Source organism: Catharus ustulatus, chromosome 3 (genome assembly GCF_009819885.2).
Source record: "Catharus ustulatus isolate bCatUst1 chromosome 3, bCatUst1.pri.v2, whole genome shotgun sequence".
NCBI classification, from domain to species: Eukaryota; Metazoa; Chordata; class Aves; order Passeriformes; family Turdidae; genus Catharus; species Catharus ustulatus.
This window is the reverse complement of record NC_046223.1, coordinates 47,513,509-47,538,910: the sequence shown is the minus strand read 5'-3', so window position 1 is coordinate 47,538,910 and position 25,402 is coordinate 47,513,509. Positions and strand designations below refer to the sequence as shown.

The 25,402-nt window shown below is 38.5% G+C and overlaps 1 long non-coding RNA gene across 2 annotated transcripts; it reads left to right on the top strand.

The window, feature by feature from the left end:
• The first annotated feature begins 1,368 nt into the window (after positions 1-1,368).
• Positions 1,369-24,729, top strand: LOC116993354. 2 transcript variants are annotated; one of them, XR_004417274.1, is made up of 4 exons: positions 1,369-1,451; positions 5,508-5,649; positions 18,228-18,304; positions 24,262-24,729. It is a non-coding gene; the product is annotated as an uncharacterized LOC116993354 (long non-coding RNA). The 2 variants fall into 2 exon arrangements; XR_004417275.1 differs by lacking the exon at positions 24,262-24,729 and adding an exon at positions 19,047-19,134.
• Positions 24,730-25,402: the final 673 nt, after the last annotated feature.

The window sequence follows — 25,402 nt, the reverse complement described above, 5'->3', positions numbered from 1 at the left end:
TACAATCTTCAAGAAATGCACTGGTATCTATTTAATCTTATTTTGCCCATGACGTGTTTTCATGGACATGCATACAAAAGAAATTTTGCCATATTGCCCTAAGAGTAAAATAAATCTGGACTGTTCTTCCTCATTTATATGATTAGCCATTGACATTCAGTAAAATTTATTTGTTTAACCTGTCTGAAAAATGAAGAAGCATTTTCTTATCATACCAGTCTGTATGAACACAGTCCCTGAATGTGCTGTATTTATTCCAAACTATATTCTATCACATACCTTCTAAGCTTTTCCAAAATCTGGCTTGAGTTTCTGACAAAAAACACAACTGTGAAACTTATAAAAAAAAAAAAAAAAGAAAGCAAAATAAACATGCTTTTTTTCTTTTTTTTGGGTTTGTTTTTTTTTTTTTCAGTATCTTTCAATGCTTTGGCAGGTTAGGGAAAGTAGAACTAGGATCACTTCCCTTGTTGCTGCTTGTTTCTGGCATGCTCGTTTGAACAGTTTGTGATAGCCTTTTCATCACAGAGAAAAAAGTTGAGATTAGCAGAAAAAATAGTAGAAGAATCAACAAAAATCTGAACGTAATTTGTCTTCATTGTGCTATAAAGTAGCCAATTTATTTTCTTATTCTGTCACTATTTTCTCCTCCAGTGTGTATAAAACCTTTATCTGTCTAGCTTTCTAAAAATTCTTTTTTTTAAATTAGTAAGACAAAAGTGAATTGAAATTAGCTATGTATATTCACTATGCAAATGTAAAGTATGAAATACCTTTAAGTAAAAAGTTCAAAACTGTAGAGATGTGAGTTATTTTGTCATGGTATATTCTCTGGGAATTAGTTAGTGTCAAGTTATAACATTTGTGCAGCTTCTACAGTTCGTAAAATTTAGTGCATTGGGCTGCCTCTGTACATAATCATCACAAAAGAATTATTAAGCAAAAGGAAATGAAAGTAACTTCTAATACAACAGCTGCCTTCTATTTTAAATGTTCTCCTTTGATGTAATTTTGTTTTTCCCTTGCTTTGCCCACTGCTGTATCATAGTAAATAAAGCAATTATTTTCTGAAGCTCAGAAACTCATAGAGGTCAGACTCTTTACCCAAATAAATGGTTCTGCTGAACAGCTTATCCATTTAAAAAATGCCATAAGCCTTTTGTTTGCTGTAGATTTTTACAATATCATTGTACAAATCTTGTTGGCTTAAAGGCAATTATTTGATAGGCTACTCTTGGTCAGTCCAAATGATACTATAATTTAAGTGTAGCCTAGTTTTTATACTAGGATACAAATTCTGTAGGGGCTTGAAAGTGCAGCCCAGCTCACAAAGAAGGAAAGGTAAAACTCTGCAGCATAGAGTATGACAAGCTACCATGGTAACACAGGGAGAAAACCTGTAAAAAACTGATTTGAGTCCTTGAATATCTAAGATCCAATCATGAAAAAACGTAAGTACATTTTCAGAACCTCATATTTTTAAATTCAGTTATTTATCCTATTTTCATTTTAGTTTTAAAATCTGAGTTGTAATCAAATATTTAAGATTTCAATATTTGTAATTATAAACCAAAAAATTAGGATGAAGCTTGGAGAATGCAGGTCTGCCTTATGGCATATTTTAACTAAATAAGATAGGATGAAGTCTATTCTGAAGTTTTCCAAATAGTGAATGACTGAATATATAGCTCGTGAAAAAAAGTTCTTGGCAGAGATTTATAGTGTCTAATCTTTTTTATAGCCTTTTTTTGCAGTGAACATATAATAAAAAAAAATTACTTCAGCCTGTATCCAAGATTCAGCTTCTGATTACAGTGGTTTTTATATGCACAGAAGGAAAAGAGAAAGCAATTATCGCAAATAAATAATAGTTATTGCATTTGAAGTTTGTGTTTACCAGAACAGGATTATTCCTTCTACTCATTTTGGGGCAGTTCTTTCTAAGTCAGTTATAGAAAGTTCCAATAATTTTCCTGGTGAACAGTGTAGCTGGTTGTACATGTCTTGCAGTGGAGAATTTGAGGGTTTAAGGGCCACATAATACAACAAAGTGTTCCCAATTCCTTTCGCTCATGTGTGTGAAGAAACAGGGAGATTTACAGATGATGATGCATCTGGTAGATTTACACTGAACAAAAGCCCAGTGGAGGATTCCCTTAAAGCAATCTCTGAGCTGGAGATGTAAAGGTAGGACTCATAATTACATTTAATTCAATTCAGACAGGTTAATGAGTCAATTACAGTAATTTCACGACTACAAGGCGCACCCTTTTGACTAAAATTTTCCCCCGAACCTGGAAATGCACCTTATAGTCCGGTGCACCTTATATAATGTACAAAGTTGCGAAATTTGCCAACCTGGAAGTGCGAGCCCGCAACAGTCCCGAGCTGAGCAGAGCCTGCCTGGCAGCGGCATCGGAGCAGCGCCAGGCCAGGGCGAGCCCGCCAACATCAAGGCTGCAACGGCGCGGAGAAAAGCCCTGGGGGGAGCGGGGCTCCTGGCTCGGCACGGGGTACCCGGAGCGCCAGGGCAGCGCGGGACTCCCAGAGCTGCAAAGGGCTGCTGGAGCGCCGGGGAGGCATGGGGAGGGAGGGGGCGAGCCGCGGCAGCCCTGAGCCCTGCCTCACCAGCCGGCACCAAGGGCAGACGGGAGTGCAGGGGCACACACACGGGGAGAGCACCTGGGGCTGCGTTTAAAGGCTACACCAATCTGTGAAAAATGTTTGCAAATTGAGCACCTGCCAGTAATTTGTTACTTTGCTGCACGCGGCGCAGCTTCTCGCTGCAAAAAAAATTGCAAGCCGTGAGCAGAGCCACAAGGCCGGGAGGTGCCACAGGAGTGCCAAGCCATGAGGGAAGGGGGGGCACCGGCTGGCCCCTGGCCAGCCGGAGCCGCACAGGGAGAGAGGGAGCAGGCAGTGCCGCGCCGCCCCGAGCCACAGATGGTCTCGAGCCGCAGGCGGCCCCGAGCCGCCCCAAACCACCGGGAGCCGTGGTGGCCCTGAGCCGCCCTGAACCACAGCAGCCCCAAGCCCCACCTCGCCAGCCGGGGGCGAGCGGGAGTGCCGGGCCCTGTGCATGGGGAGGGCACTTGGGGCTGCGTTTAAAGGCTACACCAATCCATGAAAAATGTTTGCAAATTGAGCACCAGCCAGTAAACTCCACGATCGTGGGATTCCACTACTAATTTGTTACTTTGTTGTGCGCGGCATGGATCTTCATGGCAAAAAAAAAGTACGCCTTATAGTCCAGTGTGCCTTACATAATGTACAAAGTTGAAAAATTTGCTGACTCTCGGGGGTGCGCCTTACATCCTGCGTGCCTTATGGTCGTGAAATTACTGTACTCATAAATCCAGCAATGAGAAATTGAGGAGATGTGAAAGAAAATAATTCCACGAATCTGTGAGGTTTTTCTCTGATTATGGAACATAGGGGTTTAAAGTACTAAACTGATATAAATTATCATAACTTCATTGAAATTAATGTTCTTATGCTCATTGCATCATTTGAGACTGAAGAAGCTGGCAATGCATTGGAAGCAGCTAAGTATGCAGGAAAAGAATAATTTTATTCATATGTTTTCTTCACATAAATCAGAACACTCCTTCTTGGTTATATGGAACACAAATCAAGAATACAGTGGTTTACTGAGGTAAACTTAAATAAGTTTAATTTTCTTGGCAGTTTAAATATAATTGCTTACGTTTATAGAGGCAAGAAAATGTTTGCCATAATCTCAGTTCCTGTAGTGCCTGTGACTCTGTCAATACTCAGCATTCATTGGGATGGCTCTGCTTGTTTCAACATTTAGTGAGTGTTTAGTTGAGCTCATTTCTATTGCACCACCTGGTTACACAGAGTATACACTTCCTATAATCTTCTAACAAGGCAAGTGCACAGTTTAGCAGCAGCTGCAGCCAACAGGAGTCTGATGCCCAAGGGGTGAGTCCTTCATTCAGGTGCTGGCTCAGATTTTTCATTTCTGAAACTACCTTGTCCTCTCAGGGTTGCCCCAAAGGAGAGATCTGAGGGATGTCCTGCATATCGCAGGGAATATTCATTACAAGTCTAATTGTTGATACTGAAAACTTGACTTTTTGCCCTTCTGTGGATGGGCCTAAAGAAATGCTCATTTAGTCCCATCATTTAGCTAGCAATTCCTTTTCCAGAGGAATGCAGTCTCCCTTGCCCTGTACAACAGTGAGAAGTAGAAATAAACACATATTTCAGCAGACATTTTACTCCCCCTATAGGATCACTATAGCTCAGACTACATGCCAACCTTACATCAACAAATTTCAAATTTCCAGTCCAGGAAACCTGTATTTCAGCACTTGCTCTTTGCATGGACAGGATCTAGAATACCAAATGTTTGCACACAATAAAAAAAATCCAATAGTTTTATTTCAAATATGTTGAAAATTTTCATTTCAAAAGTGCTGAGCAAAAGAAAGCTTCCAATTCAGTCTAGGGCAGATGCAGAGGATTTCATTTTAAGTATGTTAAATTGCAATGGTTTTCAGGAGATGAAGTGCAAGCCAGCTCATCAAACTCTCCATTTTTATGCTCATCTCAGAGCATATAGCACAACATTGTTCAGCGGGGAATTCTTCATTATGTTCTGGGCTGTGTAGTCCCTTGAGCAATTCAGCTCACAGGGAAGAATGGACTCCCAAACAACACCCTGGCAATTGCTAGGAAATACCATTTAATTTAAGCATTTCCAATTAGCTAACCAATTCAAAGCTTTTGGAACTGGGTTGAAACAAAACAAGTCTTTTTATTTTCTCAGTATAAAGGCCTAGACTTTAGCAAAACAGTAGCTTCATTTTCTGTCTTTATTTTTAAGAGATAGAGTAACAATCTTTACTTTCTTTCTACCTATATTTGGACATTCAATTTCGTTAGGAGGAGTAGAACCCTGCAGTAGAACATTTAAAGACTAACATATTTTAAAATTGCCCTTTATTTTCTCATTTGACATCTTAAAAAGTGCCATGAAAAAGCAATGTAAGTTAAGCATTCAGCTTCATCCAGAAGTGTTTGTACAAACAATGTGCTAGAAAAATTTGGTCTCTGTGATAAAGAGCTCATTCACCTCCATTAACCATATTTTTAGAGCACAATTCTATTTTTTTCACCATTTTAATGACTATTGTTATTGTGCCTATGAATATACCAGTTATTTCCTGTGTTGTGAGCAAAAACAAAAGAAAGGCTTAAATCTGAGGGCACCTGCTCCAGTCAGTGAGAGGTCTACAAACAACCTGTCAGTCCCCAAACTCCAAGCTGCACTTGAAAGCTTTGACTGCTCTAGGTAGGGAGTTTTTGACTAGATAAAAAGCAAGTTGATTTTTTGTTGTTGTTCCATTTTAATTTCTCCTGTATTGTCCATTACCATTTTTTTAGTGCATGTATCTGTTAGATGCAGAATACTTGGTGTCGTGTTTGTTCATCATCATCACATGTTGCTGTTGTGGTTTCTGAGTCTCACTTTTCACCAGGTTCAGCAAATCCTTCCCACTGGGGAAAACAGAAATTACAGGAAGTTTCTACCACTTCCCATGGAACATTATTGAGCTTGAAGAAGGAAAGGTACTTTCCACTACATTCTGACAGGCAGAAGCACTGCAGATACTTTCATGGGTAAATGCTTTTAAATTAATATGAAGCATCCAGCTCTATCTCAAGAAATATTCACAGTCTCTAATAAACAATTACTTGTTCCTGAATCGGGTGATTCACCTTACAAATTTAGCTTTCTGTGAGAATGAGAAATTAGGACTATGTGCCAGTTTTCAGACAGAGTCAGAAGGAAAGTAGATATCTCAAAACAGCTTACGCAACTTAACAACACATCAACTAACACCTGGGTTTCTAGATCAGACCTGTCTTTTCACAATACTGGTCCTCTGCTAGATCTAACTTCAACAGATGAAATTTGGAAGGAGAATTTCACTGCATGTTCTCACCCTAGAACACACATTGTAAGATGTATAGTATTGCAAACATCCTTTAATCATTTAGGCAGTGCTATTTGTGATCTTTAAGCTCTTCAAATTATGTGTGGACTTGATATTCTGTTTTTCCAGTTGGAGACATTGCAATAAAACTTAATCTTCACCTGTTAACAACAGAAGTACATTTATGGCCCTCAACTTCCTCTGGTACAAATTCTTACTCCCTGTCATTTCCTGCCTAAAGTCATACAAATGTGTTATTTTAAAAAACTTGTTTGTTTAAAAAATGTTATTTTTATGAAATTGCTAAAAGTACTTCTACATTTTAATGACTTCTAGCTTATATCCACATGCATTGCCAAGTAGTTAAGACAGTTGCAACAGTTAATTTTTATACTGAACAAAAATAACTTTTTTTTTCTGTTTCACTTTTCAATTTCCTACATTTGAGAGAAGAAAATAACAGAAGTTTTCTCCAAATTCCTCACGCTTCTAAAAATAAACTATTTTGGATGACATTTCAAATTACAAAAGAAGTTACAAAATTGATGAATGTTCTTGCAGTTATTGCCAACTTTTCTGGTAGAAAAATTTAAAAATGGGAATTTTTACACAGATTCAGTATTTTTTGTCTCTATTTAGATTAGAGTGGGTGTAGAATAATAATAAATCAAAGTGATAAAAGGACAAAAGTAGGGCACAGCAGTAAAATGAGGGCAACACAAGAACATGGCAATTTTTTAAATGGCCCTGAACTAAAATTTGGGTTTCTATTACTCTATCAAACATATCTGAACATGTTTCATTAACAGTAAAATGCAATCTGATGGCTTTATATTATAAAAAAATATTGATTCATACCAATACCTGTGATCTTCTACTGGCTGGGTTGCATTCCTCAGCTACTCTCCCCTTAGATATGTCCAGCCAAGTTAGCAGGACTAATGTATGTGTACTGCCATTTCCCCAAGGTGTTGTGTTACCATTATGGTAAATTAATATATTTATGAAAATAACTCAGTAAGTTCCACAAGAGAACACACATTTCTACATTGAATGTCTTCTCAACCTCCTGAATGTCTTTGGCAGCAAAGGAGCAGTAGATGTGCTTTTCTGTGTGATTGGCTTCTTATTATTTCAAAAAGATAAATAAAACCAGCTCCATTGGCTCTGGACTCCAAATATACCTTCCTGAGCATCAGGGAAGCTTGCTTTGGTTTAGATCACCCTGCATCTCACTCCAATATATAACCAGGAGATCAGAGTCCATCAGTAGATAGGAAAAATTACAATACTGTAAAATATATTGGGGCAAAACACAGTAGGAGGAGCTGGGATGGTCATAGGTTGGATTTGTTATGGCTGGAAAGGGCCTGGGTGTAACAGAAAGCAGCATGTGAGGGAGGCCATGCAAGCTGCAGGTTCCTCCTTAGTGAATAATCACCACAATTTCCACCTGACAACGAAGGGACAGACAGAGCCAAGGGCTCCCACCTCCTCCAAGCACCTACAACCCTATCCCCAGCGCTCAGACAGCCCTTCCTGCCTCAGAGCTCCAAACAATGAGCTTCAAAAGCCACTTGAGACACTTGCCCCATCCCCTCTCTGATCCTTTCCTTTAGGTTTATTCTGTACTTAGTCTTCAGCATATATTTGATAATGTACAGAACACTGAATTTGTTACAAAAAGAATTACAAAGGCTTATTATACTTCCCTCTGTCTTTAACACTTTTGAAAAACTGGGTACATGTCCGCTTTTAAGAATGGCTCAAGAATTTCAAAAGATGTATCAAATGCTCCTTACTTACCTACTGCCTACTGTTGTGACACAGATAGTACCTTCCATGAGATGACCACAAAGTACTTCCTGAAAGAAGGAAAAATTCTATAGTTACAGTTAAAAGGAGAACAGTTTTGAGTTCCTTCCTGTGTGTTTTGTTCTGATGTGTAAGCAAAGCAAAAACTTATGGTATAGAACTGCAACACAATAGTATACATGAACTTTGCTTCAGTAAAAGCACTAGAATGTGAAGCCCAGAATGAAAACAGGAATAATATAAAGTGTGTTCACAGGTAAGATACGGCATCAAAACGTCTGTTAGGCTCAGGAAATTGCAGTTGATAAGAACTACAGTGAAAGCCCCATAGAATTATCACAACTCTCTATGTAATCATAAATAATAGCTCATTAAGCAGAGCTTATTATATAAGCAAACGTTATTAATAATACATAGGATTACACAGTATCACAGAATAACAGAATTAAAAAGTACCTTCTTTGGCTCAGGGGTATGCAGCCTAACTTCATGGACCATGTGGAGTTTTGGATTTGCTGCCCATGAAAAGCCTACAGGAATGCAAATAGTCAGAACACTGTAAATCAGGGCACCCATCTTGTTATCAACCCTGGTTGGGATTCCTGTGTTTCCATCATAAACTAAATTACTGTGCAATAAATAGGTTACCACAAAAAGCAGGAAATCTGGCATATATACTAAAAAATGACTTAAGGGTATATATATAGTACTGAAAGCAGACATCATGAGTGTTAAGAAAATGACAGAAATTACTTAGCTGCTAATCAAACATGTTCACTAAATAATAGACTTGTCCATCTGCTGCAAAGCCCATTAACAGAGGAAATTAATGGCTAGAAGAATTGAAAGTATTCAGTCTAAAACACTAAAGGGGAAAATCTATAATCTCTTTTGCTGGCAAATGCTATCCATTCTGATTTTAAAACTGCTGAAACAGTCTTATATGTAATGGGGTAAAAAAATAAAAAAACAAGGAAGGGGAATGTGCATTGTGTGTGTCATGCTGTCTATTATAAAGCAAAAGCTACACCAAAATTGTTAGATAATTTTGAAATCCCTCTTGATTAGGTATCCATCACAACTTGATTAAACATGTCATTCTTGATTAAACAAGTCCTGAACTGTGAATTCTACAAAATCCCATTAATTTTATTTCTCAAATATGCTTCTAGGCAATGTGTTGTTTTTACCTCACTTGTTTGCCTTTATACCCTCTAACGACTTCACACCAAATAGGAAACAGATATATTTGTTAAGTCACCTTTATATATATCATTTAAGCCATTCCACTGAATTAGTCCCAAGTTTATTCATATGCTGGATTATTATCTAAAAAGCTCTGGGAGAAGTTTGCAGCAGCGGGTATTAAGCAGATGTAGACTGGCAGAGCTCCCCACCATGATTCATCTCAGCTGACCCTCTCTTCATGTGCGCTTAAAACAGACTCAAAAATCTGAAAACACACCTTGAATGCTTTCTTAAAATACAACCCCACTTTTGATCTCATTGAAGGAGAAGCTTATCTGATCCTCCTGAATCTGCATAACAAGTTTCCTCATTCAGTTCCCAGCTCTGAAAACATCATCAGTGTTATCATTAGGAGCACAGCCTTTCTCACAGTACTTAGGAACTCGCTTTGCTAAAACCAGGAAGGGTGGTACTATGAAAATGAAAAGTAACACAAAATAGGGAAAGTGACTCACAATATATTGAGTTCTTAAAAGGTCTTAGATAAAATGATAATAATAATAACCTTCACTTTCCAACAAGAGAACCAAATCTTTTCTTTAGTCTCAGACTGAATTTATTTCATGTCAACTGGCTTCTGACTCACTGAAACATGCTTCATCTGCTCTAACATGTAATGCCTGATGACTTTGCTATGCTATGGAAACATGTAGTTCCCTATAGAATTTTCCAGAGCTGTTAGAGTAGAAATATTAGTCAAAGGAGCCTTCAGTCTTCTTTTATTTTTGTTTCCTCATATGCTGTAATGGACATCTCATTTGAACTTGAGTGGTGTGAATTAAAGGCTACTTGATTGTCTTGTTTTCATGGACAACTGTGTTAGAAGGATCAATCAATAGGGTCTTCAGTGTCTTTTGACAGATATGTTAGCAAGGCTAAAGACACAAAGAGAGAAGGTAGTTGGCTATCACAAAAATATAGCTAAATACAGAAGTTTCAAATACATAATTTTATAGTTTTTTCATTTGGTTTTGTTTTGGTTTCATTTTTCTTAACTAGTCACTTGTAGTACTTTGTTGGAGTGTTACAAGATTTCCTGTGGTGTTTATTCTAACTGAAATGGAGTTCTCTCACATGAATACCTTATATGTATATCCTGAGAAAAATCTGGATCAATCTATTAGGGAAATAGCCAATGTACTGAAGCCAGCACCTGAGGAGAATGCTCACTCTTCAGTCACTGCTGCAACTTGTATCTGTGCCTTCACAATGAGTCAAGACCCAGGCAGCCAGTCTTGGATCAGTAGTTTCCAGATTTCTTTTCTCAGATCTCCTCCATGGGAAGAGACTTTACTCCTTATCTTCCATGTTATTTGCTCTTTAAAACACCACAATGACCTAACTTTAACAAATTATTAAGGAGTTTAGAAGTCCTGTTTGTTTGTTTGTTTGTTTTTCTGAGTAATTGCAACTTACTACTCTTATGGAACATTAAATAGATAGCAGATCATTTAAGCACAAGCATAACTTTGAGCACAAGCCATTGTCTGGGTCTAAAGGAACTACTGGAAGATATAAATAGCTATGTGAGTGCCCTGAGAATTCAGGAGTTGTGACTTCATGCTTGGAAGTACATAGACATTGCCTTCTCAGCTGGCAAGGATGAATCCACGGCTCTTAGGCACAGCCAGGAGGAAACAGGAGGTAAAGGATACATATTTGAACTCCTATCCTTCTCTCTCAGAAGGGTTCCTGACTCAAAACGAGATACCACATGCGTGGGAAAAAGCAATGAAGTTCCAAGGCTCTGCAGATCCCTCTGTAGCCCTGCATGGTGCCAAACGAGCTTCACCCATGGATGCACCCAGGGAAGGAAAGATTTTGCTACACGAGGTTTTGTGTAACCTGTAAAAGATGTTTCACAGCCACCAGAGAAGAGCCAGGTGACTACAAGAGCTGAGTCTCTGCAACACCAACTACAGCAGCACCTGGGTCAGCAACAAGGGCTCCTAGACACCACTGTAACACACACAAAATCCGCACTCCAGCAAACTGAATCTCAGCACAAAGCCAAAACGTGGCTGTGGATTTTCCCATGGCAAACTCAGCTGTATCTTTCAGAGCAGTGCAGAACCTACACTAATCTGGAAAACAGCAAAACATAGGAAACACAACAGTGCCGGCACTTCTCACATTTCTCTGAAAAATTCCATCAATCGTTCCACTGCCTAAGCCTTAAGGATTTGCTGCTGGCTAAGAAAATATTCTAGGGTAAGGTCATGAAGATAAAGGGGAAAGATCCTAAGTGGGAGAGAAAAAAATGCATTTAGAAACTAAAAACAACTTTCAACTTGTGCATTTTGAATGAGACACATTCCTCTCCTGAGCCTCAAAGTTTTTATGTGTTAGAGCCAGGACATGAAAAATATATTCTCTCCTCCCTTCCAGTTCTCATCTGTGAGTCATCACAAGAAATCTGCAGATCATTTCCACTTAAAAAGATGTCCTTCAGGTTTTGGGACACAGCCTCTGAAGGATCCAGCTCCTAAGGATTCCGCAACAAATTACTATAAACATTTCAGAAGAGATATGCAAGGAAGGAGAAGTGGCAGGTTAGCCCTGTTTGTTAGAAAGCTGGAACTTTATATCATTGTTTACAGATAGGAGCAAGGCAGCAATGCAGATGTCATGGTAAGAGTCTGTCATAGACCACTCAACCAGGTCAACAGGTAGATGAAATGCTCTCTAAGAAGCTGCAATAAGTCTCACAATTGCCATTTTTCTTGTGGGGGACTTACCAGATGTGTGGTGGAATATCACACAGCAGAGAGGAAACAGCTTAGGGCATTCCTGGAGTGAGTGAAAGACAACATCCTTGGCACAGCCAGTGAGTGAGACAAGAGAAGGTGTCCCACTGGACCTGTTGCTTGTGAGGAGAGAAGGACTGGCAGGAGACGGGACAGTTGGAGGCTGTCTTGGGCACAGCTACCATGAAATGGTAAGAGATTCTTGGAAAAGAAAGAAGAGTCAGCAGAACTGCTCACTTGGACTTCTATAGAGCAGACTGGTCTGTGTAAGAAACTGGTTGACAGAGTCCCTTTCCCCCAGGTTGCACCGGAAGAGGTATATATTGGATATTAGAAATATTCCTTCACCAAAAGAGTTATCAAGCATTAAAACAGGCTGCCCAGGGAAGTGGTTGAATCATCATCTCTGAAGGTACTTAAAAGGTGTGTAGGTGTGGCACTTGGGGACTTGTCATTGCTGGGTCGGTGGTTGTATATGATGGTCTTTTTCAAGTGAAACAGCCCTATGTACTGTGAGGAGGTGAGAAGGTGACAATATCTGCCCCATTGTTTGCACAACTCACTTCAGCAGTCACAATCCAGAGTTCCCTTTGTTTTCCATTTCTGCAGCTTCAGAAGGAAGAGGAAGATGGACCATACAGAGAGCCCAGACTGCAACAGACTTCCCAGATTCCTCTCCCCCTTCCTCTCCATACAAGTGCAAATAATTTTCAGTAATCAATAACCTTCTAACTTTACTTCTGTAGCTTAATTAATGCTATATATAGTATAAGTACTTTCTTTTTGAATACAGTGAGCAGTCCTTAGATATAAGTGCTATTTCTAAGGTAGATGACTAAAGAGAATGGAAAAGTACTAAGTAACTGAAATCTGTAATGAAATAGTAATTGTTACAAATTTTCATACATAAACTAACCCATACTAATGAAGGATTTGTTCCATATGCTTGTCTTCAAAGGCACAGGCTTTCTCTAAAGCAGAATAAGGAACAGAAGAAAATCAGCTGTTCTCACTATGGCATCACATTTACTTTGTGAAATAGACACAAAATTCCTTATTTATCAAAAAAATTAAAAAGGAAAAGGATTATGTAAGATATTCTGAGTAGTAATAAAAATGGCTATTTATTTTATTTCACTTTCCATCAAGAGGTTTCAGGGTCAGCCTTGCTTTTCCAGAGGAGAAAATAAGGCACAAAAGGTGGAGTGTCTGCCCAGAGTGATCCATCAGGCCGACACAGATTTGGAAATAAATCCAAGTTTCCTGAATCCCAGCCCAATGTTCTGTCATTAGCAGTAAATGACTGGATATTTTAGGTGCCAAAGGACACCTTTACCCAATCATTCACACGTCTCTGAAACCAAAGGCCCTCTGGAAAACACAAGGTAGTTACAGTTCTGTGGTCTCTGCAGTGTCTGACACTTCAAGTGTTTGTAAAGACATTTTTAATGAAAATTAGTGATGACCAAGAGAGAAATGGCTGGCCTCCATAATTAGTTGTAATAAAATTTGCCACTCAGATGCTTTCCTACATATTAATATGGTTTTGATGTTTGCACTCTGGAGGCTTATTCTCATGAGGCTTAGTTATCTAGCTATTCTTTCATAGGCAACATTTTAATTCAATAATACTTTACGTGCAAAAACAGATTCGACAAATGAAACATCTGTGTGAAATATATAAATTAAATTGAGAAGGCAAATCTGAGACTCTCCGAGAAGAGATTATAACAGCAGTATGATTTTGAATATAGCTCTGATGAAACCTTTGGAAAAATTTCTTTCCTCTCTTCATTAGAAGGTAACTTGCAGGCAGATGTCTACTCACTTTTAAAGCCTGGACATTCAATTTCTTTACAGAGTAATTACTAGATAACAAAAGTATAGTCACTGCCTGGACTATTAAACTTTGGCAAAGGTGACTGAAATAATGTCAGGGGAACCAAGAGCTTGTTTAGAGCAGGGATATTAAACAGCAGTAATTAAGCAACACAGTGGGAGTGGGAATCCCAAGAGAAAACCTATTACAATTTTTATTATATATCTCAATTACTTCTTACTATACACTTGAGCTTTTTGCAGCAGAAATCTACCACTATTTCAGACCTGAAGTCTGAAGCACTCCGTGGATGTTCTGAGGCTCTTCTCTGGTCCTGAGACCAGGTGGCACACTATAATCATGTCCACCCTGGAATGGTAAACTTGCCCTGGAAATAGTATCCAAACTGCCCAGAATTAGTAGTTTGTCCTGTATTAATTCTCAAACTATTTCAGGAATTACCTGGAAGACCGCTTATGCACCATGGCTGTGCATGGGACTTTTGAACAGTTTAACTGTGCAGGCAGCCTAATTCTGTGCCTCTCCCAGGCACTATTTAGCAGATAAAACAGAGCAAATAATGACCTCCTAGGAAAAAAAAAAAAAAATAAAAAAAAAAAACCTGCTTATCAGGTGTAATGGGCAAACAAAGAATGGACAAAGGATGAACAAAGAAGAATGGCACATGGAGATGGAAGGAAGATAGGGCCAAAATTCTTAGCTGGGAAAGAAGAGAGCTAGCAGTGCTGTAAATAAATGTGAGTAATGTGGGACGCAAGAAGAGAGGAGGCTGCAATAACCAAGTTACAAAAGACTGAAGGATAGAGCTAGTGGAAGGTATGGAGCAGTATCTGTGTTTTAAAGCTACTAGGTAAGAGGAAACTGAAGTTCAAGTCAGCCCTGGGCAGGGGCTCTGTTGAAGACAATTCTGATATCCAAGAAATGTGGTGCTGTTCTCAGTGAGCAGAAAGGAAGTAGAAGGAAGGGTTAAGGAGACCAGGTACTCTTGATTATGGTTATACACCACTAAGCTGGATCACCAGAAAGTAGAGGCGAGCACACATCCTGAAATTCATCTGTCTAAACTTAGATACCTAAATACCTGTATATTCAAAATAGACAGTCTCCCAGACATTGCCAGCTGGGAGGGAAGCCTGCAGTTTATTTTCCAGATCATCCAGGATGAACATCCAACAGTCAGAAAAGGGACACAGAGAAAGCTATCTAAAGGTGTCTGGATGGAGAACCACCCCAGTAACACACTGATTGTCCCTGTCCTAGTGATGTGCTGGCAAGTCACAGCTTCAGTCCAATCCAAGCTCAGGAGTCAATAGCGGGTGCTAAATTCCTTCAAGATGCCCCCTTGGCCAAGCATGTGTGGTCAACGTGCTGCAGTCCTGCAACACCAAGATCACAGAAGCTTCCTGGAACCCCAAAGAGTCAATGAGAAATGGGTTGAGAGTCCCTCTACTCAATCATTATCTGAAGGACTGTAGAGGAAGGCCACAATGTCTGTTACAGTAGTCCAGCCAGCAGGATCTGACAACTAGAAAAGAGCCTGGGAAGCTATTCTGTCCTTTATAGGAGCAGTCAAACCAGGAAAAACGTATAATCACAGCAAATGGTCACTCTTTGTCACATAACAGCACACAAGTGCTGTTACACTCAGATATGATTTGCATGTTTTATTCATCTACAAAACTGAATTTTCAGAGTCATACTCATATCAAATGAGCAAGTTCATTAATGTCAGCATCTTCATATATAATCACTGCATAACCACTGGAAGAAAATCTGGGATTTCTGATGAGTCAGGGACCATTTCCAGCCCCTCTGTTTTGAATCTTTCAAAGATATAGGCACAGTCAAAACATTCTGGTTGGTTTCAATGGCGAAGAATGGGTTCTGATGCTGTTCGGCATTCTATTCCAGATGTATCCATTCTGGGATGAATAGCAGTCTTGCTACTAGCAATTTTGCTTTTTCTTAACAGAAGTCTAAAGTAGGCAAACTTCCTACTGGTGGCTAAAGTTGTCATTTTGAAATGTGATGTGGGTAGTAATATGATACATTCAGTTGCTCAACAGCTGACGTGTTGCAGTTCTGTAAATACTGTAATGCATACATAAATATGTTGAGAGAAAAATACACTATATCATTTAGCTTTGCCTAGAAAATTATGGTACAATTTAGTGTGTGTTTTACTCTCTTTCCCTATACTGACAGTCACATGGACAGGCAGTATGCTGGGGATTTCACTTGTCAAGAATGTTCCTAGGAAAAATGATCTTAAGGACTGAGAAACTCCTGGAAGCTTTTCATGCACTGAGATGCCAAAAGAAAACAGGAGATTTGAAAACTGAATCCTGAAAGTGTTTGTGCTGGCAGCCAGCATATGACTCAAAGTTTGCTGTTGTCTTTTCTGTCAACATGGAGACACAGTCCTGTAAGGATTTAAAGAGCACAGCTGCCCATCTCAAACACTCTTAAGGCTAGAAGAACTTTGCAGTAAGACAAGCACAGAATGGAGCAACAGGATGGCACTAGCCCTGGCCTGGCAGAGGTGAGATCTGGTCAGTACATCCTGTGTAATGCATCCCTACAAAAATTCCCCCATGGAAATCTGTGTAAAGAGGCAACTGCTCATGTGCATATCACCAGTCAAAGAAAGATCACCCCAAATTATAGGACAGAGGGCATCTGTGAGCACCACTGAAGCTCATCCCCAGTGGGAACTTGAGATAAGGTAAAGGTGGTATTATTGTCCAGATGTTATCTCAGGCCTAGGAGGAGGTTTACAAAGATGGGAAAAAGGATGCAGAGGCACCTCCCAAGAGTCAGGTCACAATAAACCCTCATGCTCTACTAAGCTAGAAATGCCTACCAGGTCACTGCAATACTTGCTTCTAATACATGCACCCTTTTATACAGTTGTTGACCAACTACAACCACCAGTAATGATAGGAGTAGCTGTGGCCTGATGCTGCCACATCTAAATGAATATCTTTAGAGGTATTTTGATAAATATTGATAAAAGGCTGGAGTATGCTGCAGTGTATATGTACATATAAGAGCTACAATTTTGCTCCTCCTCATCAAAGCTTTAAGCCTTGAAAGGCTTTGCTCTCTGGTAGCTGTTTTCCGCACTATTCAGTATCAATTGTTCTGCTAGAGAGGGACAGACACCCTGTCCTTTCATGGACAACTCTGTTCTGCTTTGAAGTGTTTCACAGTGTCTACCTACTTTCTGGGAAAAAAAAAAAAGTCTGATTTTAAAAACTTGATACACATTCTAATGCCATTGATTGCACTAGTATTTCTTTGTGCTTATAAGCATCTGCTAAAAGCTGGAGATTGACCTAAACTTCTCTTCAGAAACTGGGAAAAACTTGGATTAACCTGATTCCTGCAATAAATAATGTATCACTCATTACCCTTTAGGAAAATAAGAGGACTTGGATGAAAGCACTCATTTGTATGATTTATTTTGGTCTAAGAAAAGCACTGTTATTTATATAGAAATATTTCAGGTGGCCAAGGAGGGATTTTTATGACTCCAAGGCTTATTTATAATAATTATTATTTATTGCCACTTTAAAAAGCTTTTACACCATTACCATGCCTGATTTTTCTCAAGGATCAACAAAACCATAAATATTTTCTGCCCTTTAATGTACATTTGGGATGAAGTTCCTCAGCATGCTTACGCTCCCTGACCCCATTCCTTCCCATCCCCAGGTGCCTCATTGCATATGCACAGGACCTTCCTGTCTGTGGAAGAATTTCATCGCTGCAGAGTGCTTTGGTGACACAGAAATGCAGGAGTGTATTAGGGAGAGGAGGGAGGCAAGAGACAAAATGGGCTGTATTGTTTTGACCTGGATACAGCAAGCACCCACACACGAAATGAAGCAGCAATCCTGAGGAAGTGCTTTAGTCTGATTTCAAGTTTGGGTGGGTTTCAACCTCCTCCATCCTAGGAAGTTACATACCAAAAGATTGTCCCTGATTTACATACGGAAGGCTAGTTAAGCCTCTTTGTATTTAAAAGAATAAACTAATGTTATATTTACTGCCATTTCATGACTTAACCAGTAGTTAAATTCTTACCTATTTTTCTACAGATGCAATTTTCTGCTTCAATGGTATTTCTTTTTTTGGAGTGGGAGGATGGTCCAGCTTTCTCTCCTGTGCTATACTTCATATGACCAGCCTGAAGACTGATTGGAATGTACAGAATTAAAATGGTCCAAATCCATTCCCTAAAAGTCAATTGAGATAGGAGAGATAGGGTAAATATCTGCTCACCAGATGGCAGATTTTTTTCTTAATATTTGCATTCAAAATATAACCTCAATTAATGATACTTCTGTCTACCAACTGTATGGCCATTCACAGCTCAAAGGCAGCTCTGCTATTAGCCACAACATAACAGACAGAGCTTTCTATACTTTAAAAAAAACTTTCTGCTCAAAAAGGGAATGAAATCAAAATAGCAATGTCAGAACAGGTCAATGACTCCATATCAAGACAACAGAAAACCATAGTGACTAATAACAGCAAGAGAATAAACCCCTCTAAATTCAGAAACTATTTTATCTCCTCTCTGACTCACTGATACATTGTTTTTAGGTTATCTCTTTGCACTGCTGACCAGAAATTAGAAAACCATGAGAATTAACTGGGAAAATAGACCTTCAAATGACCAAGTGAGTCACCATTCTTTGTCTTCCATAACCAAAAGTTATTTTGTCATGGTTTTTAAGTCCATAAAATTCCAGGAGGATAGCCATTACTCCCCGCCCTACACCCAAGGATGATGATATTCATAACCACAGGATGAGAGTCAAGCCCTCAGTGACTGCAATGCACTGTAGAAGGAGAGATTCATTGGTTGGAATAGGGGCTGCTGCTGGCTGTGGGTCCACAAGAGCACAGCTTTTGAGGCTGCAAAGTGAGATAAGGCATCACCTCCTCCTTAGCATAATGGTGCTTCCAGACAGGGAGAAAAAAATAAAGAAAGCTGATAGAAAAATGCTATGTGTTCCTGTGCACAGAAAATTACTTCTACCACTGGCAGAAAGTAGCAACCAATAGTGGTCTTAAATTGGAGCAAGCATTTCAGCACTGCTCGTTGGGATAGATTTCACATAAACTATGAGCTATAGTGATTAGACACTATCACGCCAAGATACAGAGGCAAAGTTTTTTAAAAAACCCCAAAACCAACAACAAAAAACCACCACCAAAAAGACAAATTTAAAAGCCACAAACCAACACACAAAAAACCCCCAAAAACCGAAAAAAACAAACAAAACAAACAAAATAAAATAAAATAAACCACAAACCAAAAAAACCAAAAAAACCCAATGAACTCTGAAAAATCCCAGGTATTTCACAGGTATTTCTCAGCTCTGGGTGACTTGTTTTCTCCTTTCTTTTTTGCTGTAGTTTCTATGGCACCTTGTTTTGCAGAAATCTGAGGTAATGATCAGAAGCCAAGCATCTTTCTTGATTGGGAACAGGTTGGAACCTATAAATTATTAAGAGGTAAACAGAAATGTAAAGGTGATATTCAGACATGAAGGTGAGCCCCTGGGGATGCAGTACAAGATGGGAGAACAAAGAAAAGCCATGAACTTATTACCTTGCTGGTGTCTCCTGGGTTTTCCCGCAGTTGCTGGAGAGCCTCAGGTAATTCCAGGGGTACACTGAAAGTATTTAGAGTTCCTACAGTGAATTTCTCCTCAGTATCCCAGATACTTGGTGGGAACAATCATGCCAGAGAGAGAAAATTTTCTCCTGAATGAAAAAAAGAAATAAAATACAAAAAGCAGAAGTAAAATACTCTAGCCTGAAGATCTCTGCGTACACCCTAGCCCCATATGGCCTCACCTTACTGCTGGGAAACTCCCATAGTTCCCAAACTCAAAAATTACTCCAGGGGCAATCCTGCAGAGTTAGAGATACATCTACAACATATGCTACACAAAACTTTAAGAGTTAGAGACTTGTTTTAATTTCAGTTTCAGGAGTTTCTGCATGAAGATTTTGAGGGGGGAAGTAGTTTGGTTTTGAATTAGTGGAATGAAGCAGGGCCACAAACCCCTATCCCAGCTCATTTTTAATGATATGCTAAATCCAGTTTGTGTTCATTCTGCAGTCCCAGCTTTAACTGAGAAGGATTACAGGTGGATGGCCACAGTTTGCTGTATTCATACTGGAGAATATAATAACAATATCCGCTCATATCCAAATGAATTCCAATTTATACAGTGTTCTCATTCCCAGAACTTCCAAAATAATAGCATACACATAGCTCCCCTTTAATCTGTGCAAAATTCCCTGAAAGGTATGCAACAGAAATATGCAAATATGGCAGGCAATACAATGCCACCACTGAGTGAAAACAAATAAATTAACATAGTCTTTAGCAAATCCTCTTACTTGGGCAAATCCCATTCTTTCAGACAAAGAAAATGTCTCCTTTTTTTAATAGAGAACTATCTCTGAAAACAAAATGCCTCTGCAGGCATAAGCACAGGATTTCTTTTTAGTAATCACCACTAAATTTATTAGAGCATTTTCTATTTCATCACATGTCCCAATATACCTCCTGGCTGTTTTGCAAGCACCTGAGGGCTGGAGAGAGTCACAGTTTCAAGCCTATAAATTGCTTTTTCTTTCAAGTCAGCTGGGTTATGATTTGCTTGAACAGAAAATTGCCAAGTTCAGAAAAGAGGAATAAAAACTAAAGAGTTCCTTAGTAGACTCAGAGAATGGAGAAGAGACAGCAAAGAAAAGGTCCTTTCTAATAATAAAGCCCAGAGTTTAAAAAAAAAAAAAAAGTTGTTTTCACCAGCTAAGACTGCAGCACACTGTTTCTGTCTTGAGGCAAAGCCAAGGGGATCTGTTTTCACCAGGCTTTCCTGAGGGCTGAAATTGGGGATGTTTCAAAGACAGATCCAAAGCAAGATAAAGCTGAGAGCACTCTGAACCTGGGGATATGCCTTTTTTGGACTAAGTGATAAACTGTATCCAGGCTCCCACCTTAGCGTGATCTCCTGGGCAGAAATAGGAGCAGGTACACCATGGAAAAGAACAGGTGGTAAATGCCAGATTCCCATGGAGCACTGGACCTGCTCTGCCTGCCCCAGCCCAGCTAAGCCTGTGTCTGCACTGACAATTCAGCTGCTCTCAGGAGGTGTCTGGCAGCACCTCTGGCACCAGCAGATAACCAAAGAGGTAAAAAAGAGCTGAATCATTCCCAAATAACCAACTTTCCCTTCTTCTTCCCAGGCAGCAATCCACCTAAAACCAGGATAAGGATAGAAGCAATGAGGCTAAGTAAAGCTTAATTACCATTTTCATTCCCAGCTTTCAAAATATATCCATCTAAAGCTTGTAACACTTGGTAGAATTCTTTCAACCATGGATTGTATGTTACATTTCCCAAGAACTTTTACCACTAATTCTGTTTATTCTTAAGCATACACACCTAGAAAAGACACACATCTAAATTCTGTAGAAATAATTGGAGGGTTTTTTACTACTTCTTGGCTTATTTTATTCATGTTCAGACTTACCTGATCACCCAGCCTTTGCAAATGTTGCAAAGACATACCATAATACAAGCCAGCAGGATATAGCCTTGCCCTTTACTGCAGGCTTGGCTGTGAACTTGAATGTCCAAAAACTTAAATACCATGTTGTACAATAAATTCTTGACAGTGAAGAATTATGAAAGGAAGAAGTTTGTACACTTTGGACCAGTCTTAGAATGTTTATTTCGGATTCTTGAGCACATTTTGGACTGGGAGAAACTCCAGAACTAGTTTCTGTGACATCTGCTTGTGTAAATGACTGCAAAACTGTACAAATCTCTTCTCTCCCTTATCCCTAACTTTCATCACAAATGTTTGATTTTATACAGATAATATTGCTTCTAACTTGTTATAAAAAACCTGCATGACAACAAACAAAACAGAAAGTAAGTTTGAAAATTACAGAGTTGTATTTTTGGTTTTTTTAAATCTAAAAAGCCTATTCTGGCTGCTGGGTCTTTTTAAGATCTGAATTAAGACCTAATTTTTTTTTTTTTAAATCTTTCACAGATCTAACTTATGAAACTTTTTTTACAAGGAATTAAAAAGAAATGTGACAGTTCTGCCATATTTGCTAGTGCTGTAGATCTGAAAGTCAAAAAACATCTACTTTTCTTGCATTGCTATGGCAAAATGTTTCACTAAGCCTTCACCAACCAAGTTGACATGTATACCAGAAGAACTAAGAAAGTAAGACATAGTTCAGGTCCCAAGTGATCTAATCTGCTAGGCCAGGCATCAGATCTACTTTCTACGTTCTTCAAATCTGTAAAGATGAGACTATAAATTCATATATATGTATATAAATGAAACTTTAATATAAGGTATCACATAATCTAAAGCAATAGTATTTATCAAAAAACTACTATTTATGAAAAATAGAAAGAAATACTATTATAAAGAGAAAGGTGGTGGGAAATCAGTGGTTTGTGTGCCAAAGATCATCATAGGTAGAGGAACATACATAGACGTATTTGCACAAAATACATCAGACTGCTCTGCTGCATGTTCAGCATCTCTTGGTGAGTCTGACCATGGCAAGCCCAGAGCACGTGTCCCAGCAGAGGCAGGGGCTGCAGTGACTGCAGGTAGGGGGTGAGAAATGGCAGAGGGCTGGCAGGGCATGAGCTGGCAGGCAGCAGAGGAGAGCTGCTGACAGAGACATTCACAGGCAAGGCAGGTGATTGGCATCAGGTGAACACTGAAGAACAGGGTTGCATTGTTTTGGATGCCTTCTTTGCAGTATTTGCTTTTCCTTTACAAAACTTTTGGAACTTGATGATTTCTTCTTAGCAGTAATGGGTAATTTTTTTTTTCTCCCTTGAGCAATGTGTTTCAATACTTGGTTAATTAGATTTTTTCCTACTTTGCATGGTGCACACTGAAGATAAAAAAATGACAGAAGAAATAGTGCCTCTAAAAAGAAAACAGAAAGAAGAGAGAAAGATGTGCAAAAAGAAGAGACAGTGTCATTGCCAGCATTGAAAATGAATGATATCTGGAAAATCTATTTATATCTTGTTGTTCAAGGGTTTAAATTATCTTCAGTATTTTCAAGCCAAGAGTATACACATTTTGGTGAGAAACTCATAGTTTAAAAGTTATTTTATCTTACGTTGTAAAAAATGCATACATTTTCTGAAATATATGACTGTGCCTTTCACTTTCCAAGTCAAAAAGTGCTCAGAATCTTCCAGTAGTGAGATCAGTGTAGCTTTATTTATTTCAGTACTGTCAAAAGCTGACAGCAGAATAAAAATGTGTTAGGTACTAATACTAATAAATCTAGATAGAAAACTATGAAAAGAACATAAATGCCTTGTTTTGTTTATATTCTTGACCACTGCACTCAACCTCACATTGGTTAGACGCAATCTCTTTAGTTATGTTAAATTTTCTGCCATTTTAGATACATTTTATTTTTCCTGGCTTAGGAAAAAGGCTTGAAAAGAGAGAGAGAAAGAATTTTAACTTTGATCTTACTTTTCACAATGCCATACTTTTTGCCTCAAATATCATGCACTCTTTTCTTCATGTCCTCTGAAGCTTTTCTGAAGTCCAGAGATCTTTTGGTTTTATTTAGCATTTTTATTCCCACATGTAGTAAGCCTCTAAATCGAACTGAACCAGCTTTTTTGGCAAAGACTTAATTCACGGATCATAAAGACATTCAGTGGTAAAATTTTTGCTTAAGTTAATCTTGCTCTTCAAATAATTATTGTTTTGCTTAGTGCAGTCAATTCAAAACAAAGTTAGCTAGTTTAAATGAAAGCAGAAAAACAAAATATTCACCTATTTAGTTAAGGTTGATAGATTAACATTTACTTGAAATACCCAAAAAGCTCAAATATGATACAGCTGGCCCATATCTAGTTAAACATAGTTGAGATTTTTGTAGAAAAACCTAATTACAAGATAATATTTATATAGGAGAGAATTAAGTGCAGTACAAGGAGTATTATCATAAGTGAAGATAGAAAATTAACAAATTTGGACTGTGCAGTATGTAAAGAAAAAACCTTTCTGCTAGCAAGTATTTGCAATAGCTAAGCAAGAATTTGCTTGACTATTTCTCATCAAACACAGAAACACTAATGGGTAAAGGAGGAATTTGGGCTTGCATACAGAAGGAATTCTTTCTGGTTTTCAGTAAAAAAAAAAAAAATGTATCTGGTCAACTATGTGTTTCCCAGATAACCTAACCTTTCTTCTCATTCAGTCCTCTTACACTCTGAGGAAAGTTTTGAACAGCATTTCCACCTGGTCTTTTTTCACTGGAAATCCCAACCACTATAGCCACAATTAACTCAAAGAACATCTATGCAATAAGTATCTGGTATTGTTGAACTCCTGAAGTGATGCTGTAAGCAACAGAGGCAGTCTTGCATGAGCTCTTTCCTAAACAAAGAAATTTCTACCATATATATATAAAAAGTCTCATTCCTCAGCAAACTCTATTGCCTTTTCTAAGTCTGTGTCATTTGACCTCTGGGCCTATTCTTACTTTTTATTAGCATGCCAAATTATTCTATGTCCCTAACATCCTCTTCCTTTTCCTTCAGGAAGCATGTGGAATATAAAAAAAGCCAAACCAAACAAAAAAACCTAAAACAGCAACAAATACATCATCAAGAACCTAAGGAAAAAGAAAAGGGTCAAAGAAGAAAAAAAAAAAGAAGACATATTCTATCCATCAGAAATTTTAAAAGAAGCCTAATTGCCAGCATCCTTTACCAAATGTATTTCCAGATGTTCATGCAGGAAATTCTAATTGTTTTTTAAATAAAGAAGGCTATTTGGGAAAGAGAAACCAAACAGGGTTTGATTCCACAATTGAAACACCTTACCTTTGTAACAATGCCAAAAAATATGTTTGCACTTTTTTATTTGAGGTCTTTTAGGAAATAAGGGACACCTGCCATTTGCTCCAAGGATTGTGTAGAATTTAACAGCTGCCATACTGCACAAATAACAGAAAATTTCCTGCTAGCATATGTTTTATATTTGCAATGTCACTGTTACTTTGCACATCTGGCCAATGTCAAAAATGCCTCATTCTGATAGCCCTTGAAAACCAACCATCTGGGATGCAATATGTAAAGCATCTATAAAATGGCCAAACTTCATTAAACAAGAATGGTGAGGAATTTTGTGATATGTGCACACATTTATCAATAGAGAGAACAGGACACATCAGCTTCTTCAAGGGGAATGGACAAAAGTACAGTGAAAAAAAAAAAAAAAAAAAAACCAAAAAAACCAAAAGAGCTAAACAGAACATTGCTACAGCTTGTGAACTATCAGTAAAACCTAAGCAATATATCAGCCTACCCTTCACCAATCTTCCATAGCTTCCAGCTCAGATGCCCTGCTCCAGTGAGCAGCTGCTCTGATCCAAGGGCTGATCCTAAATGCTTCAGTAGGAATTATGGTACAGCATCATGCAAAATAATCCAGGGGTTACTTCCCTGTCACCAAAATCTTGGGTATACCAGCATAAGTGCATTTCTTTCAGATCCCATCAAATTATGTGAAAATTAGCTGAGTTTAAAATAGAATGTTCTGCCATTCCAAGTGCTTAGATTACCTGTATTGTTCTCACAGATCCCTAAACTCTTAAATTCATTCACCTGTACAATACTTTGACTTATATTTCTTGATACTAAGTTGATTTACCAATCTGAAAATATTATGGCTAATAGT